Below are 18,765 nucleotides of genomic sequence, written 5' to 3' on the forward strand. Positions count from 1 at the left end.
GGGAAATGTATGTTCCCACATAACTTCCGTACAGCTGGAGATATTTCAATAAAACCTGGTATACATATTACTTATATGTCAAATAAAAATATATGATAGTTAAATTAACCCTTACCTACACCCTTATATAAAAGATGGGTTTTTGTTGCAATTATATGGGACTTCCGTTACCTTACTCCACAAGCTCTGCTCTGGATCTTCTGGTGAATGTGTCAGTCTGGCTTTCAAGCCACACCCCATCTCAAAAAGACACGCCCACTGTTTAAGCCCCACCCCATTTATTATCTACCCTTTTTGTGCATCGATCTGTCTTGCATATCCCACCCAATCCCACAAAGCCACATCCCCTTCTATTTTCAGCTTACAATATCTTCATCACAAATCAGTCCCACCTGAGGACAGAATATGAGGATGGGACATGAGAACGGTACATAAGGACGGGACATGAGGAAGGGACATGAGGTTGGGACATGAGGTCGGGATATGAGGTCGGGCCAGGAGGACGGGATATGAGGTTGAAATATGGGGACGGGATATGAGGATGCGATATGGGGTCAGGATATGGGGACAGGACATGGGGAAAAGCTATGAGGACAGGATATGAGGACGTGCTATGGGGTCAGGCTATGAGGACGGGATATGAGGACGAGATATGAGGTTGGGTTATGAGGACGGTATATGAAGACGGGATATGAGGACGGGATAGGAGGTCAGGATAGTAGGTAAAGATAGGAGGACGGGATAGGAGGACAGGATATGAAGTTGAGATATGAGGTTGGGACAGGAGGACGGGATATGAAGACGGGGTATGAGGACAGGATATGAGGACGGGATATAAGTATGGGATATGAGGTTGAGATATGCGGTTGAGATATGTGGAAGGGATATGAGGTTGAGATATGAGGGCGGAATATGGGGTTGGGATAGGAAGTCAAAAGCTTCCTCCTTGGTTGATTTTCCTCCCCAACAAGGATTAGGAAGGAAAAACCAGGCAAAACTGTGTACTCACTAGTTGTTAAATAAAACAAAGCCTATACCTATTGGGTATCATTTCAATCATATGGAACTACAAAATAAATATGAAGTGTCATTTGTACCGAAAAGTACAAATCTTAATTTTTTACACTCGCATATACTCATATGTGTATGTCAAGTGTTCGGCAGGTGCAGTAGAGGGCTCAGAAGGGAAGGAGCAACAATGGGATTTTGGAGAGTGGATTTTGCTGAAATAGTTTTTGATGGGCATGTTGCATTCAGGAAGCCCCTTTGGTGCCAGAACAGCAGAACCCCCCCCCCCCACATGCCACACCATTTTGGAAACTACACCCCTCAAGGCATGTAACAAGGGATCCAGTTAGCCTTAACACCCCACAGGTGTTTGACGACTTTTTGTTAAAGTCGGATGTGTAACTGAAAAAAAATAATAATAATTTTCACTAAAGTGCAGTTTTTTCCCTAAATTTACAATTTTTACAAAGGGCATTGGGAGAAAATGCCCCCCCAAAATGTGTAACCCCATCTCTTCTGAGTATGGAAATACCCCATTTTAGGACGTAAAAAGCTCTGCGGGCGAACTACAATGCTCAGAAGAGGAGTCACATTTGGCTTTTGGGAAGCAAATTTTGCTGAAATGTTTTTTTGGGGGGCATGTTGCATTTAGGAAGCCCCTATGGTGCCAGAACAGCAAAAAAAGAGCCACATGGCATACTATTTTGGAAATGACACCCCTTAAGGAATGTAACAAGGTGTATAGTGAGCCTTAACACCTCACAGGTGTTTGACCACTTTTTGTTAAATTTGGATGTGTAAATGAAAAAACATTTTTTACTTTAAAATAAAAAGTATGGGGGCAACACCAGCATGTTAGTGTTAATTTTTTACATTCTTTTACACTAACAGGCTGGTGTAGACCCCAACTCTTCCTTTTCATAAGGGGTAAAAGGAGAAAAAGCCCCCCAAAATTTGTAGTGCAATTTCTCCCAATTACGGAAATACCCCATATGTGGCCCTAAACTGTTTCCTTGAAATACGACAGGGCTCCGAAGTGAGAGAGCACCATGAGCATTTGAAGACTAAATTAGGGATTGCATAGGGGTGGACATAGGGGTATTCTACACCAGTGATTCCCAAACAGGGTGCCTCTAGCTGTTGCTAAACTCCCAGAATGCCTGGAAAGTCAGTGGCTGTCCAGAAATGCTGGGAGTTGTTGTTTTGCAACAGCTGGAGGCTCCACTTTGGAAACACTGCCAAACGATAAGTTTTTCATTTTTATTGGGGGGGGGGGCAGTGTAAAGGGTGTATATGTAGTGTTTTACCCTTTATTATGTGTTAGTGTAGTGTTTTTAGGGTACATTCCCACTGGCTAGGGCTTACGGTGAGTTTCCCGCTAGGAGTTTGCGCTGAGGCAAAAAATTTACCGCAGCTCAAACATGAAGCAGCAAACTCACTGTAAACCCGCCTGTGTGAATGTACCCTGTATATTCACATGAGGGGAGGGGGGGCAAACCTCCAGCTGTTTCAAAACTGCAACTCCCAGCATGTACTGACAGACCGTGCATGCTGGAGGCACACTGGTTGGAAAACCTTCAGCTAGGTTCTGTTACATAAATCAGTATTTTCCAACCAGTGTGCCTCCAGCTGTTGCAAAACTACAACTCCCAGCATGTACTGATCACCAAAGGGCATGCTGGGAGATGTAGTTATGCAACAGGTGGAGGTACGCAACTACAACTCCCAGCATGCCGAGACAGCTGTTTGGGCATGCTGGGATTTGCTGTTTTGCTCATCTGGAGGGCTACAGTTTAGAGACCTCTGCACAGTGATCACCAAACTGTAGCCCTCCAGCTGTTGCAAAACTGCAAATCCCAGCATGCCCAAACAGCAAACAGCTGTCTGGGCATGCTGGGAGTTGTAGTTTAGCAACATCTGGAGGGCTACAGTTTAGAAACAACTGTATAGTGGTCTCCAAACTGTAGCCCTCCAGATGTTGCTAGGCAACTCGCCGGCTTCCGTAGGATCCATGGGGCCCACATCGCCGTCCTCTGCTGCCGCCGATTGTCGCCCGCTGCCGCCGCTGCCGATGGGTAAGTGGACCTTCGGCGCCGGTCCCCATCGGTTCCCCTGTTCTGCCTGGACAACAGTGGGCGGGCAGAGCGGGGGAACCAAATGTTAACCCCCCTGCCCCCAATCTACTATTGATCGTCGCTTCTGAATGGTCAATAGCAGGGATAGGAGGGGTGGCACCCCTGCCAACTTACTCCTATGCCTTCAGGGGGATCGTGGGTGTCTTGGACAACCCCGATCCCCCTTATTTTCCGGGTCACCGGGTCATTGGAGACCTGTATGACCCAGAATTGCCACAAATCACTGGTGTGAATTTACCAGCGGTTTGCGTCGATCGCCCATAGCAGTCACCCCGGTCTGGTCCCCGCCCGGCACGTGGTACGCCCTTGGTCCTTAATTACCAGGGAGCGAAGGCATACCTTTAAGCCCTTGGTCCCTAAGTGGTTAAGGGGTTAATATGGAGCAATGCAGCCTCTTCACACTATGTTGGACTATATTTCTAGAGGAGAATGTCCCAATATATATGCATAGCAAATTTTGTTTTTCTGGTGGAAATAACTTCAGTATGCTTCTAAATTAAATATGGATGTACAGCAGAAGCTTGGAAATTGATTTATAATGACCTTTGTATATAATTATTTGGTCTTATCTAAAGCCTTCCAAGGCAAGGGACCTTATTTTCTAAAGAATAAACCGTAGATGATAGATGCCTTTGAATCTCTTAAATATCATTATGAGTTTATTTTCATGACATCTCCATAGGTAAAGCAACAAAGCCTGGATGAGCCCTGAAGGTAAACGTGTGCCCTTTATCACAGCTAATTAAGGGCGACATGAGAATCCAGGTTTCCATGAGCACAAACCTACATATTTTATTTATCCATTAGAACATTTGCTACATTCTTGTTTTGAAAACTATCGACAACACAAATGCAAATCAAGCTTAAATATATGTACAACCATCAAGCAAACAAACAGGCATTACAGAGATCCAGCGATCCAGATGTGAAGTGTGGAAAATGGAGAACAGTTTGGCGGGATAGCATTGGATACACACAGCTGCTGTTGGATTACTCAGTCTCCTTCTTCTACAGAATAGACTGCTAATTAAATGGCTAACTATTAAATTTCACTTAGCAGATAGTGTGCGGCGCAGATCGGGGGTAATTAGTCTTTGGCGCCGGTAATATCCTCATTTTTTCCATGCATACTTTTGGAGGGCATTTGAAGCCTTGTGGCCCCTTGCCTGATTAAAACTGGTTGCTGGTTGTCTATTCATTTTCTACACAATAGTCATTAACTCAATAAAAAGGGAAAGTGGCGCAAATGATAGCTAGTTGATTACTCTTACCAATTGACTTCAGCCCAGGGAAGGATTTATGAGTCCTTTACTAATCAGGGATGGGTTTTTTGCCATTCATTAAGGATGTCTATCTGTAAATTAGAAGTCGCTCCAACAGACCAGGTAATAAGTTTAACATTATAAGTATACTTAAAGTGGTCATCAAAAATGTCTTATTTATAAGCTGACCAAATGGGGCCAGTGGCTCATAAATAGACTAATATTCACTGTTCACCTTTCTTACAGAGAGAAGTGACTGATTAAAGAGAAGAAGCAGCATATACTGTATCTGTAAATAAATAGGAAGAGATGGAGCTACAGAACACGCTACATGGTTGAGTTGCTACTTGGCTCGCAATTGATAACTGCAATGCGAGGAATTGATGGTGAGTGGGGCTCATGTCACCTTTATTGTGCATCTTACAGGATTTTAAAGTGAAATGTCAGGAAACAAGGAAGAAGGAAGGTGGAGTGTATTCTGAAGCCAATGCCTTGGATTTCAAGATAGGTTGCTCCACTTCTGGTTGCACCTGCTAAAAAGCGTTCCTAAAAAATAAGGGTTTTAACTAGCAAAACACACAAGATTAAAGGAGTACTCTAGGAGACTAAACTTTTATTCACAAGATGGGGGTAATGTGCATGTCTGATCACGAGGGTCTGACTGCTGGGGCCCCCTGCAATCTTCTGTATTCAACCTCAAAGTGCTCCACTCAATCACCAGCTACAATGATGTCCTGACTCAGACAGCGATTGACTGTACTTAGTACATAGCCGTCATGGCTCCTCCCATAGACATGAATGGAGGGGGGCGTGATGGCTGTGGTTGCCCATCAATGGCAAAAAGCAAAATTTGCTCCAAGCACTGGATGACTGGAGCGCCGTGTCGGAGATCGCGGGGCATGCTGCTGGGATAAGATGTCTAGGGGCGGAGTACCCCTTTAAGTCTAAAATAAGCACTTTGAGCACATTGAAGAGACAGAATACATAGTGCTGTATATCCACAGGATTTTTTTATATGCAGGAAATACTTTTTAAAATTTTCAATGTTGCTAATGCATGGAAAACGCTATAGTAGCGTGGAATTTCTTTCCACTAGAATGTAAATTTGTCAGGGTGGATGCTTCCTTCTGAAGTCTATTTTATGGAGACACAAATTCCAATTACACATGAATATGAGAAATGTTGAAAGACACTATTATTTTAATGAATAGAAACTAATTAATACAAATAAGTTACATTTTGGATTAGTGCTCCCAGTGGAGACAAACACATAGAGCAATCAGATTTATTAAGCCTTGATGAGGTCTAATGGAGTCTGGGAAGCCAAGTAGAAAGGAGGAAATATGTTTTCGCAGCATTGCTATAAAGGACAGTAATCATTCTGTGGTGAGCGGGCATTAAGGCAGCGCAACGTGAACTGGACCGGTGCTAGAAATAGGTTTACTATGGCATTAAGTGAACCCCATTGTTATGTACATAGAGGGAGATGTATCACGGTTACACGGTTGAGTATTTGACCATCGCAAATAATCAGATTCCAGCAATTCTATCTTATTTTACTACAGTATATCTTGTATATGTACTGTTTCTGGCCATTTCCATGTTTTGAACTAGCACTGTGTGCTGCTTCAGGCTACTGGCAAGACACACAGGAGCTAGGTTTAGCCTGGCATGAATATGATAGTCCTGTAATCATTGGGGTACTGTTTTTAGGGGAATATTTATGATTGAGGGTTACAGCCAGAGGCATAGTAGCCTCAGACTGCAATCTAACTAGAAATCTGATATGAAATGAAATCCCCCTTGACTGCTTTGGACAAAAATCAAATCCAAATGTCAGCTTGTAGATCAGTGTTTCCAAACCAAAGTGCATCACACTGTGGCAAAACTACAACTCCCAGCATGCTGGACAGCCATAGGCTGTCCAGGCATGCTTGGAGTTGAAGCTTTGCAACAGCTAGAGGCTCTCTGGTTTTAAAACATTACTGTAGATACTACTGTAGATAATATATATATATATATATATATATATATGTGAATGTATGGTGAGTGAGGGTGGGATCAGTGCGTGCCTCTGACACGCCCCTTTCTGAGCGGTGGATGTCAGAATGAGGGGCAGCAGAATGGAGATATTTTTGAGCCAAAATACAGAAGCTAGACACACAAAAAAGACATGTAAAGCATCTGCATGACCTACTGAGTAACATACATAAGCATTATTTTTTCTGAGGTGCACTTCCAACTAGACAGTCTAAATATGCACCAGCTTTTCATACAGTCTGTTTAGCCTAAATGTATTATGTTCAACAATCACACAGTTTTGATTATCTCAACCATTTTGTTTCTCAACCAATACATCACAATTTAGGAACAATCACAGATTTTTAGGTGTACCAATACAAGTTATTTTCTTCTTATAAAGATGTTGTGTTTATGTATTTTTTTCAATGGGCCAAAGTGGTTATAAAAACTGAAAAATAAAACCCAACAGAATTCCTCACCTCTGCTATTTCAACACTCCTCAGCTCCACACTGATCGCTATGTCCTGATCTCTTCTTAAAGGGGTACTCTACTGGAAAAAATTTTTTTTATCAACTGGTGCCAGAAAGATTTGTAAATTACTTCTATTTAAAAATCTTAATCTTTCCAGTACTTATCAGCTGCTGTATGCTCCACAGGAAGTTATTTTCTTCTTGAATTTCCATTCTGTCTGACCACAGTGCTCGCTGCTGACACCTCTGTCCATGTCAGGAACTGTCCAGAGCAGGATAGGTTTGCTATAGGGATTTGCTTGTACTCTGGACAGTTCCTAAAATGGACAGAAGTGTCAGCAGAACACTGTTTTCCAGTGAAGTACCCCTTTAATACACCGGAATTGCCTGCTCAGCCAATCAGAAGCTGAGAAAGAGTCACCACTGTAGCTAGGGATTGGCTCAGTGAGCATTGTCTGTGTTTTGGGGACAAGGAAACATTGAGTAGTGGGGAACAGCAGTGGTGGGAATTGGGCAGGTAAGTATTGACCTGTTTAAAAACAAAACAAAAAAATCTTATAAATACCAAATTACCTTTTAAGAATTTCCTTTCTCTATGATAATGATTATGTACCATTTATCTGTAAATACACTCATATATTGTAGGATGCAATAGGAACCCACCAATTATTTAGCAATTAAGACACATGGTTACTAAATGATGCCTTCAATATAAGATGGCGCTATTAATCATTGTCTTCTAATGATAGGATTGTTGTAACTACTGTACATGATATATATCAATCAACAATAGCAATAAAATCACTGATAGATTAAGGAAATAACTTTGATAATGTGACCGTGACACTTCACGTTTGTGACGTCACGTCACACCCCCTCCATTCGTGTCTATGGGAGGGGGCGAAACGGCTAGTACAAAGCCATCATGCCTCCTCCTATAGACATGAATGGAGGGGGCGTGGTGGCTGTAGTCACCAGTCATCCAGCACAGAACCGAGTTCGATGACTGGAGTGCTACTGGTAACCCCCGCGATCAGACATCTTATCCCCTATCCTTTGGATAGGGGATAAGAGTTTTTTTTTGGCAGTGTACCCCTTGAAAGATATTGTATGCCTGCTGCTTAGTTTACATTGAGAGTGTTCTTACTGTCTAGCCATTGGAGGTAGGGATGCTATGCATTCCCAAATAACTCCTTACACCGAGCATGAGCCATAAAATATATCTCTCTGCTCAGTATGTAGTTTTCGTGGCTCCCTAGCGTAGGGTGCCATAGACACTACATAGAACTGGGACTCCCTTCATTTTCACAGGAATCCCTGTTCCTGTACAGTAAGCCACAATGTGCTATGCCTCACTGCTTACTGACTGGCTCCTTACACTAGCTGGGCTGGGGTGTCTGCAAATGACCTAGCTAGGCTAGGGCTGAATCCAATTAGAATTTGATGGCTGATTTGAGCCAGATTACTTCAATGAATTTCTCTCATTATTACCCACCCAAAGTGGTTCAAGGAGGGACAATGGCGAGGACCAAAGTAACAAAGGTTAATTAAGGAGTAAGGCCTAACCCATCTGGCCCAACCCAATAAAACAACTACAGTAGCATAACGTGCTGTTAAATATTCACAATGCTTGAAGAGTGATAAACACACAGTGTATGACAGTTTGTTTTGTATGGGAAACCATAGCTTCCGAATAGCCATGCTGACATCTGTCCTTTTCTCCCAAACATGCCTACAATTGATACTTGAGCATCTGAACTGAACTATGGAGTAATGGGAAATCTTGGGTCCGGGCATTCATATGTTATTCTTAACATACCACCTGCCTAAATATTATTGCAGAACAAGTTCATTCCTTCATGGCAGTGGTACACCCTATTGGGAGTGACCTCTTTCAGAAGAATAATGTATCCAGCCACTGAAGTAGTTAATCCTTCTAGTGTCCTTTCTTAGCAACTCTTTGATCAGGGCACCTTCTCTATGTCCTCCCTAGGCCACTGTTAAAGAGTCTCTGCTATATCCCACAAAAGTTTTTTTATATGTTACCCAGGGCATAATCCTGATACTAACATATAATTATTATGTGTATAGTACCTATATTTCTCTCACAAATACCTTTGTTCTGTTGCTCACTTTGTTTGTCATCCTGTGCTTTGGAGGGGGCATGTCTGTCTCTTGCCCTCAATCCGCATGATTCATTTTCATCCCTGGACATGCTACCCTGTGCTGGTTCTCTTCCTCTAATCACTGCAGGCTGCGATGTAACCCCCTCCTCTCTGTTTCTAGACAGAGGAGTGCTAGTCTCACCTCCAGTACTTTATTCCTGCCTGTGTTTCTGCTTGGACAAAAATGATGCTGCAGATTACATCCTGGATGGTATGGGGACCCTTAGTGGTCTTTTTTTTTATAAGCCATGGTTTATGAAAATGAAAGAAACTTTTCTTATGAAGCATATTAGAAAGGTTAATGTTTTGCCAAGATGTACAACATATAAATAATATACAATAATATGAAAAGTGTTTGAATCTGACAGTGCCAATTTAAGGATATTGTGTTGAATATATACTTTCCTTTTCTTATTTTAAAATTGCCATCATAGGAGTTAAATCAAGGCGTGAAGGGAACGGCAAAGGTGGCATGGGAAGCTAATAAAGGGTAAGTTCTTTAAGTATCAAATTACAGTGTCTACAGCTCCTAAAAAAAATGGAAGGCACTTAGGCACCTAACAGGAGAAACAGGAATGAGAAGTGGACTCATGCACAGATAAGACATTTATAATGGCTGAAAAGCTCTTTGCTGGCATTTTTGTGAACATTTCTTAACTTGTGATCTTCCAGGGATCATTGAACATCGGAGCTTTATGCCACAGCTGGCAGTCGGGTAAACGGACAAGAATCCAGCGATAATTGATTGATATGATCCTGGTCCGCATCGCCAGGCATTTTTGGTTTTTTTTCCGGCGTAAATAAAGTGTCTGGCTCTCCATAACTTATTTTTTTGTAAGCTAATCGACCACTTACTTGAATAAAAACGGCCATTTGCTATTTCTTCATGTAGAAACAAAGGAACAAGAATACAAGGTGACAAAGAAGTGACTCATAACGCTGCCAATCTGTCTTCCATCTGCTATGGCGGTGTCTCTTCTAAATTGCGACAGATAATTTGAGTCCGTTAAATGAAATTACAGGTGTATGGATTTGTTCCAGACAGAAGCCTACACTCATTGTACGCAATCAGGTCCTAAGCCTTTATTTGTGAGCAATAGTCATAAAACCAGTGTTTGGTTAACTGCTCGCCTTTGTTCCAGGACATTAAGTGAGCTTCAAACTACTGTAGGTGTGCATGCCATTTATTTCCCTCAAGCAACACAGCATAGAGCAGCTACATTAATGTAACCTTTTCCCTCTATTCCGTCTCTGTGGACTAATATAGACTGCGCTGTCAGGATGTGATTTCGGAACGCTCACAACTGGTCATTAAATTCAGACTTAAATTCAGACTTCAGACTTTTTTTTTTTTTAAGCAGAGAACACTATGGACATTAGCGAACTTTCAGAAATCTGTGACAATTCATGTTTTGCTAATAAAACCATACATTTTATTACAATTGGTGATGACTGCAGGACTTGGTACAGTTCTGCTACATCTGCATGGTTGCATCCTGTAAAAACAGTCGAAAGACCAGACCTCCAGCTGCTGCAAAGCGACAACTCCTAGCATGCTGTTGGCTGTCCGGGCATGCTGGGAGTTGTAGTTTTGCAAAATTTTGGAGGTCCATAGTTTTGAGATCACTGGCCCATAGGACTGTTTTTGCAAGATGGAAACATACAGATGTATGATTATTACTTCTATTTAAAAATCTTAATCCTTCCAGTACTTATCAGCTGCTGTATGCTCCACGGGAAGTTCTTTTCTTTTTTAATTTCTTTTTTGTCTGACCACAGTGCTCTCTGCTGTTATCTCTGTCCATTTCAAGAACTATCCAGAGCAGAAGAAAATCCCAATAGCAAACCTCTCCTGCTCTGGACAGTTCCTGACATGGACAGAGGTATCAGTAGAGAGCACTGTGGTCAAGCTGAAAGAAAATTCAAAAAGGAAAGAGCTTCCTGTAGAGCATAAAGCAGCTGATAAGTACTGGAAGGATTAAGATTTATTAATAGAAGCAATTTACAAATCTGTTTTACTTTCTGGCACCAATTGATTAAAACACAAAAATATGTTTTCCACCGGAGTACCCCTTTAACCTCTTCAGGACACAGGTTCAGGACACAGGGCGTATGGATACGCCCTGCATTCCGAGTCCCTAAGGACACAGGGCGTATCCATACGCCCGTGGGAAATCCGGTCCCCACCGCTAGCCGGTTGGGGACCGGAGCCGGATGCCTGCTGAAATCGTTCAGAAGGCATCGCGGCATATCGCCCAGGGGGGACAATTCAGCCCAGCGATCTGCGGCGGATTCCGGGTCAATCTGGTCTCCAGTGACCCGGTGACCCGGAATTACAGGCTGTTCGGGGCCGTCTCTGACGGCCCCGAACAGCCATAGCCAGCAGGGGTGAGGTGGCACTGGTGCCACCTCACGATCGCCCTGATTCGTCGGCCGGTTTACTGGCCGACCAATCAGGGCACCTGCTGCGGGTGTCACTCCTGCAACCCGCTCCGCCCCTCTTCCTGAGGACGTGATCGGGTGCGGGAAGAGGACCCCGGCAGCTGGGGACCACGATCCCCGGCGTCCCTGTTGGGATCGGGGCCCCAGGAGCGGCGGCGAGGCACTGACCTGCAGCGGCGGCGTGGATCAGCAGTTAGAGGTGAGTGACAGCCTCCTGCTGTTGCTTAGCATCAGCTCCCAGCATGCAAAAAGGGCATGCTGGGAGCTGTAGTTATGCAACATCAGGAGGCAGACCACCACAACTCCCAGCATTCCTTTATGGGCATGCTGGGACTTGTTAGTTTTGCAACAACTGGAGGCACATTTTTTCTATGGAAAAGTGTACCTTCAGCTGTTGTATAACTACAACTCCCAAACAGCTAAAGTGCATGCTGGGAGTTGTAGTGGTGCATCTGCGGGTTGCATAACTACAACTCACAGCATGCCTGTTGGCTGTCGGTGACTGCTGAGAGTTATAGTTTTGAAACAGCTGAAGGCACACTGGTTGTGAAACTCAGAGTTTTTTTTTACCTAACTAAGTGTTTCACAACCGGTGTGCCTCCAGCTGTTGCAAACTACAACTCCCAGCATGCCCCGCACATTCTGGGAGTTGTAGTTTTGCAACAGCTAGAGGCACACTGGTTGTGAAACACTGAGTTAGGTCACAAACTCAGTGATACATAACCAGTGTGCCTACAGCTGTTGCAAAACTAAAACTCTCAGCATGTACAATCTGTCAGTGCATGCTGGGAGTTGTAGTTTTGCAACAGCTGGATGTCCACCCCCCCCCCCCCAATGTGAATGTACAGGGTACACTCACATGGGCAGAGGTTTACAGTAAGTATCTGGCTGCAAGTTTGAGCTGCGTCAAATTTTCTGCCGCAGCTCAAACTGCCAGCGAGAAACTACTGTGAACCCCCGCCCGTGTGGCTGTACCCTAAAAACACTACACTACCACAAAATAAAATAAAAAGCAAAAAACACTACATATACAGATACTCCTACACAGCCCCCCTCCCCTCCCCAATAAAAATGAAAAACGTCTGGTACGCCACTGTTTCCAAAACGGAGCCTCCAGCTGTTGCAAAACAACAACTCCCAGTATTACCAGACAGCCACTGACTGTCCAGGCATGCTGGGAGTTTTACAACAGCTGGAGGCACCCTGTTTGGGAATCACTGGCATAGAATACCCCTATGTCCACCCCTATGCAAGTCCCTAATTTAGGCCTCAAATGGGCATGACGCTCTCAGTTTGGAGCCCTGTCATATTTCAAGGCAACAGTTTAGGGTCACATATGGGGTATCACCGTACTCGGGAGAAATTGTGTTACAAATTTTGGGGGCTATATTCTGCTTTACCCTTTTTTAAATGTAAAATTTTTGGGAAAACAAGCATTTTAGGTTAAAAAAATGTTTTTGTTTTTACATATGCAAAAGTCGTGAAACACCTGTGGGGTATAAAGGTTCACTTAACCCCTTGTTACATTCCCCAAGGGGTCTAGTTTCCAAAATAGTATGCCATGTGTTTTTTTCTTTTTTGCTGTCCTGGCACCATAGGGGCTTCCTAAATGCGGCATGCCCCCAGAGCAAAATTTGCTTCCAAAAAACCAAATGTGACTACTCCTCTTCTGAGACCTGTAGTGCGCCAGCAGAGCACTTTTCACCCCCATATGGGGTGTTTTCTGAATCGGGAGAAATTGGGATTCAAATTGTGGGGGTTTTTTCTGCTATTACCCTTTTTAAAAATGTAAAATGTTTGGGAAAACAAGCATTTTAGGTAATTTTTTTTTTTTTTTTACATTTGCAAAAGTCATGAAACACCTGTGGGGTATTAAGGCTCACTTTATCCCATGTTACATTCCCCGAGGGGTCTAGTTTCCAAAATGGTATGCCATGTGTTGTTTTTTATTGCTGTTTTGACACCCTAGGGGCTTCCTAAAGGTGACATGCCCCCCAAAAACCATTTCAGAAAAATGTTCTCTCCAAAATCCCCTTGTCACTCCTTCCCTTCTGAGCCCTCTACTGCACCCGCTGAACACTTTACATAGACATATGAGGTATATGCTTACTCGAGAATGCAAAAATTGCAAAAATTGCAAAAATTCAAAAATTGGGTCTACAAGAACATGCGAGTATAAAAAATTAAGATTTAGAATTTTCTCCTTTACTTTGCTGCTATTCCTGTGAAACACCTAAAGGGTTAAAACACTGACTGAATGTCATTTTTAATACTTTGGGGGGTTTAGTTTTTATAATGGGGTCATTTATGGGGTATTTCTAATATGAAGACCCTTCAAATCCACTTCAAAACTGAACTGGTCCCTGAAAAATATCGAATTTGAAAATTTGGTGAAAAATTGGAAAATTGCTGCTGAATTTTGAAGCCCTCTGATGTCTTCCAAAAGTAAAAACTCACAAATTTTATGATGCAAACATAAAGTAGACCTATTGTATATGTGAATAAAAATTTTTTTTATTTGTAATATACATTTTCCTTACAAGCAGAGAGCTTCAAAGTTAGAAAAATGCTAAATTTTCAAATTTTTCATCAAATTTGGGGATTTTTCACCAAGAAAGGATGCAAGTTACCACAAAAATTTACTACTATGTTAAAGTAGAATATGTCACGAAAAAACTATCTTGGAATCAGAATGATAACTAAAAGCATTCCAGAGTTATTAATGTTTAAAGTGACAGTGGTCAGATGTGCAAAAAACGCTCTGGTCCTTAAGGCCAAAATGGGCTTGGTCCTTAAGGGGTTAAATGATTAATGTTAACCTGTTCAAATCATAACAAAATTTTACATGTTACCAGATATGCAATGGATATATCAAGCAAATAAAACATATAATAATACAGGAATAATTACACATGTAATACATAAACAGTTGTAAAATATTGATTACTAGCTGAGTACCTGGCATTGCCAGGTTTTTCCTTTCTAATCCCTGTTAGGGAGGAAAATAAACAAAGAAGGAAGCTTTTAACTTCATATCCCATCCTCATATATTGTTTTCAGATCCCAACCCCATATCCTGTCCTCATATCCTGACCTCTTATCCCATCTTTATATTCCATCCTCCTATCCCGTCCTCATATCCTGACCTCCTATCCCGTCCTCCTATCTGGACCTCATATCCTGTCCTCATATCCGTACCTCATATCAGATCCTCATATCCTGTCCTCATATCTCAACCTCATATCAGACCCTCATATCACAACCTCATATCCCGACCTCATATCCCATCCTCATATTCTGTCCTCATATCCTGTCCTCATAGCCCGACCCCATATCCCCTTCTCATATCTCAACCTCATATCCCGTCCTCATATCCCATCCTCATATTCCGTCCTCATATCTTGTCCTCATATTCTGACCTCATATCCCATCCTCATGTCCCGACCTCATGTCCCATCCTCATATCCCGACCTCATATCCTGACCTCATATCCCTTCCTCATATCCCGTCCTCATATTCGGTCCTTATATGCTGTCCTCACATCCTGTTCGTCCGATCGAAACATCCGATCGAAACAAAAATTATACCGCTAAAAACTTCAGATCACAGCGCAAAATATGAGCCCTCATGCCGCCCCATACGCAGAAAAATTAAAAAGTTATAGTGGTCAGAATGGGACATTTTTAAACATATACATTTTCCTGCACGTAGTTATGATTTTTTCCAGAAGTACGAAAAAATCTGAAATATCATTTTAATTGTATGGACCTGCAGAATAAAGATAAAGTGTAATTTTTACCGAAAAATGCACTGCATGGAAACTGAAGCCACCTAAACGTTACAAAATGGTGTTTTTTCTTCAATTTTGTCGCACAATGATTTTTTTTCGTAGATTTTTGGGTAAAATGACTGATGTCATTACAAAGTAGAATTGGGGTCGCAAATAAAAAGCCATCACATGGATTTTAGGTGCAAAATTGAAAGGGTTATGATTTTTTAAGAAGTAAGGAGGAAAAAAACGAAAGTGAAAAAACGGAAAAATGCTTGGTCCTTAAGGGGTTAAACAAAAACCCTGATCCTCATGGGGGTAGTTAAGGGTTAAATTAAATATCCTATATTTTAAATGGACATAAGTAACATGTGACCAAGTATTATTGAAAATATCTCCATCCGTTTGGAAGTTATGCAGTAACATATACCGTATTTCCCATAGACTTGTATGGGACTTAAAATAATAAACCCGACCCTGGCAAATGAGGGTGAGTAAGGGTTAAAGGAGTACTCCAGTGCAAAATAACTTATCCCCTATCCAAAGGATAGGGGATAAGTAATAGATCGCGGGGGGTCCGAGCGCTGGGGCCCCCCGGGATCTATTGAACGGGGCCGCGGCAGTCTGCCGGAAGTGAAGTTTCGTCCCCAGCAGAAAGCCGCGGCAGACACTCCTCCTCCATGTATCTCTATGGGATTCATGGAGGGGGCGTGTCGGCCGCCACGTGATGCGGGGACGGAACGCCCCCTTTCCTGTACCGAGGATCGCAGGGGGCCCCAGCGCTCGGACCCCCCCGCGATCTATAACTTATCCCCTAAGGATGAGTTATTTTGCACTATAGATCTCCATTAAATCACCTATCCTATGTTTGTTGTTGACATATAAGTAACATTTGTGTCAAGTTTCATGTTAATATCTTTAGCCGTTTGGACGGGATGCTGGAACATACACACATACATACGTTGAGATATATATATATATATATATATATATATATATATATATATTTATATATATATATATATATATATATATATATATCAACGTATGTATGTATGTGTGTGTGTGTGTGTGTGTTGGTTCCAGCATCCCGTCCAAACGGCTAAAGATATTAACATGAAACTTGACACAAATGTTACTTATATGTCAACATCAAACATAGGATAGGTGATTTAACCCTTACTCTCCCTCATTTCCCGGGGTCGTTTTTTTTCTCTCTCTCTCTCTCTCTCTCTCTCTCTCTCTCTCTATATATATATAGATAACAAGATGGGCAGGAAACATTTACTCCAATTTTCTGATGAGAGAAAGAGAGACATAAAACATGAAGTAACATCTCTTCCTAAAGCTACCCTCCTTATTGTAAGGAGATCTTTTCCAGCTAATGAATGGAAAACATTTTGTGAAACTTCTAAATATTCTATAACCTAAAAAACTGGAATAAAAAATGACTGTACAGTTATTACCCGTGGCAGAGACTTTTACAGGAATAAAAATCTCCAGGGAAACACCTAATAATTTGTTCATCGTGGACCAAGAAATGGTTCATGCTCTTAAAAACATATCTAACTTCAATTTGGTCTGCAGTAAGGATTTTTTTCTGTATTGAGCACAACTACAGAACAATATAAAACTTGAGTTATGGCTGTTGCCAGTATGATAAATCTTGAGGATGCTTTCAGCCATTAGATGGCACAGTAAATGCAGTGAGAAGTAAAGCATTGATTTTAGTCCTGGGTTTATCACAATGCTCATAGACTATAACAGATAGCGTACTCACAGAATTCTCTTTTTTGGCTGCTAAAATAATTTCAATTTTGTTTTTCACACAGTAATAAATTGCTTATAATGCTAAATGCCAGAGAATATCAAAATGGAGTTTACACTTTTACCATAATCTCTTTTTCTTACACTAGCCAATTTTTGTTGCAGCATTTTTCTCTTTCACTCTTCATAAAATATGCTTGTTTCCAGAAAAAAAACATAAAAATTGTCAAAGATGCCAATGTACATTGTGAAAGGTTCACAATAGGGTTGGCAAGCTCAGTTTTGGCTTTTGCCAGGCAGTTTCACTAAAAGTCACCTATTATTTTTTTACTCTTTTTATGAGGGTTGCCTACTGTTGTCTCTGAATAGGAAAATTAGCCGACTGGGGTCACTAGGCCACCATTATTTTCCAGCTTGGCCTTAAAGGGGTTCTCTGCCCCTAGACCTCTTATCCCTTGTCCAAAGGATAGAGGATAAGATGTCTGATCGCAGGGTCCCGTCGCTGGGGACCCCCACAATCTCTCCTGCAGCACCCGCTTGTCATCAGCTGCTTGGAGTGAAGATCGCTCTGTGCTGATGACTCACGATACAGGGGCCAAAGAATGTCATGGCCCCGCCCCCTTGTGATGTCACACCAAGCCTATGGGAGGGGGCATGACGGTCACCACACCCCCTTCCTTAGACTTGAATAGCGGGGGCGGGGTGGGACATGTATCGTGAGTCATTAGCACAGAGAGATCTTCACTCTGTGCAGCTGATGACAAGCAGGTGCTGCAGGAGAGATGTGGGGGGTCCCCCTTTGGATAGGGGATAAGATGTCTAGGGGCGGAGTACCCCTTTAAGCCTCTTGGGCATAGAGTTTACCAGAGCTTTACAGGTTACCACTGGAGTCCTTTTCCACTCCTCCATGATAACATCACAGAGCTGGTGGATGTTAGGGTCCTTGGGCCCCCCAAGCCAAACCAAGACACTGCCACCACCAAGTTTACCTTGGTCTCATTGGACCACAGGACATGGTTTCAGCAATCCATGTCCTCAGTCTGCTTGTCTTCAGTAAACTGTCTGCGGGCCTTCTTGTGCGTGGTATGGTCTGAGCACTGACAGGCTGAACCCCCCCTGCACACACACACACACACACACACTCCTTCAACATCTTCAGCAATGCTGGCAGTGCTCATACATCTATTTCCTAAAGATAACCTCTGATTAGGATGCTAAGCATGCACATTCAACTTCTTTGGTGGACCAAACTGACCTGTAGAAATGCTGTATGGTCTTGCCACCGTGTTGCAGCTAAGTTTCAGGGTCTTGGCAATCTTCTTTTAGCCTAGACCATCTTTGTGTACAGCAACATTTTTTTTTCCAGATTCTCAGTATTGGAGAGTATGACACCACATTTAAGACACCTGGTCCCCATTCACACCTGAGACCTTGTAACACTAACAAGTCACATGACATTGAGGAAAGAAAATGGCTAATTGGGCCCAATTTGGACATTTCCACTTATGGGTGCACTTTCTTTTGTTGCCAAAGTTTACACATCAATGGCTGTGTGTTGAGTTATTTTGAAGAGACACAACATTAAAGGAGTAGTCCAGGATTGGAAAAGGTATCCCCTATCCTAAGGGACCCCGCGATCTCCCATACAGGGCCCGGGCTCTCCGGCCATACAGCGTGTATCGACCACCGTGTGTCGACCGCTGTATTGAGGGGGCGGACACGCC

Source organism: Hyla sarda, chromosome 4 (genome assembly GCF_029499605.1).
Source record: "Hyla sarda isolate aHylSar1 chromosome 4, aHylSar1.hap1, whole genome shotgun sequence".
Taxonomy (NCBI): domain Eukaryota; kingdom Metazoa; phylum Chordata; class Amphibia; order Anura; family Hylidae; genus Hyla; species Hyla sarda.